Source organism: Melozone crissalis, unplaced genomic scaffold (genome assembly GCF_028551555.1).
Source record: "Melozone crissalis strain CALT ecotype California unplaced genomic scaffold, PUWL_Pcris_2 ptg000002l_1, whole genome shotgun sequence".
Classification (NCBI taxonomy): domain Eukaryota; kingdom Metazoa; phylum Chordata; class Aves; order Passeriformes; family Passerellidae; genus Melozone; species Melozone crissalis.
Genome location: NW_026535780.1, coordinates 15,180,326 through 15,181,511, shown reverse-complemented (window position 1 = coordinate 15,181,511; position 1,186 = coordinate 15,180,326). Strand labels below are relative to the sequence as shown.

Here is a 1,186-nt window from a genome sequence, read left to right as displayed (position 1 = left end):
CTCCAGTAAAGGCTTTTGGGGTGGGTTTTTTCAATATTATCTGTTTGAGAAATACTTTAATGTTTAAAAAGAATATACCAACCAGGAATTCTTCCTGATATACAGAGTCATAAACTAAGTAGATCATAAAATCATAGAATCATTAAGGTTGGAAAAGACCTCCAAGATCATCAAGTCCCACCTTTGACTGGTCACCACCTTGTCAATTACACCACAGCACTAAGTGCCAGATCAAGCCTTTCCTTGAACACTTCCAGGGATGGTGACACCACCACCTCCCTGGGCAAGCCCTGTCAGTGAAGATGTTCTTCATGGTGTCCAGCCTGAACCTTCCCTGGTGCAGCTTGAGGCCACGTCCTCTTGTCCTGTCAGAGGCTGCCTGAAGAAAAGACCAACTCTCACCTGGCCCCAGCCTCCTTTCAGGGAGTTGTAGAGAGAGATAAGGCGTCCTTTGAGCCTCCTGTTCTCCAGGATAAACACCCCCAGCTCCCTCAGCTGCTCCTCATCAGACTTGTGCTCCGTACCCTTCCCCAGATCTGTTGCCCTTCCTGGTCTTGTTCCAACATCTCAATGTTCTTCTTGTAGTGAGTGGCCCAAAATTGAACACAGGACTCAAGGTGTGCCCTCACCACTGCCCGGTACAGAGGGACAATCACTTTCCTAGTCCTGCTGGGCATACTGTTGTCTCAAAAAAATTTTGTCACTCTTCTTGAATCTGCGTGTCATCCATGCCAAGGAGCCATGCTAATCTTCTCTGTATTGTTCCAATTTTTTTGTGCATGTACTACCAAAGTGAAATATTCAATACTATCATTACGTTCAATGCTGTGGAGAGCTGAACCACAGAGATACTGGCCATTGTAAATAGCTATAAAAAAGGGACTTGTTCCATGCACATTTGCAACATGTTCCTATGTCATTTTACTGATTCCAGTCCTTTTTCTCTGGGAAACACCAAATACCATTTGAACAGGCAAAGGAACACAAAGTTAACCTGACTGATCTGACCTACAAGGCCATTTGAGTTGTGCTAAGAGATTAGAAATCGGCTCTATTTTTTTTTCCTGGTAGACCTTTAACCAAGGAGGAAAGCCCACCCAGGCATTAAGGGGTGATTCATGGATTCTGAAGCCAGAAATGACCACAAGTACCATTTTATCTCTAGCCACAGGACCTATATTATTGG

The 1,186-nt window shown here is 44.4% G+C and overlaps 1 non-coding gene across 1 annotated transcript; it reads right to left on the bottom strand.

Moving 5' to 3' along the window:
• Positions 1-691: 691 nt before the first annotated feature.
• Positions 692-801, bottom strand: LOC128933427 (U6 spliceosomal RNA). The gene has a single exon (XR_008482781.1). It is a non-coding gene; the product is annotated as a U6 spliceosomal RNA (small nuclear RNA).
• Positions 802-1,186: the final 385 nt, after the last annotated feature.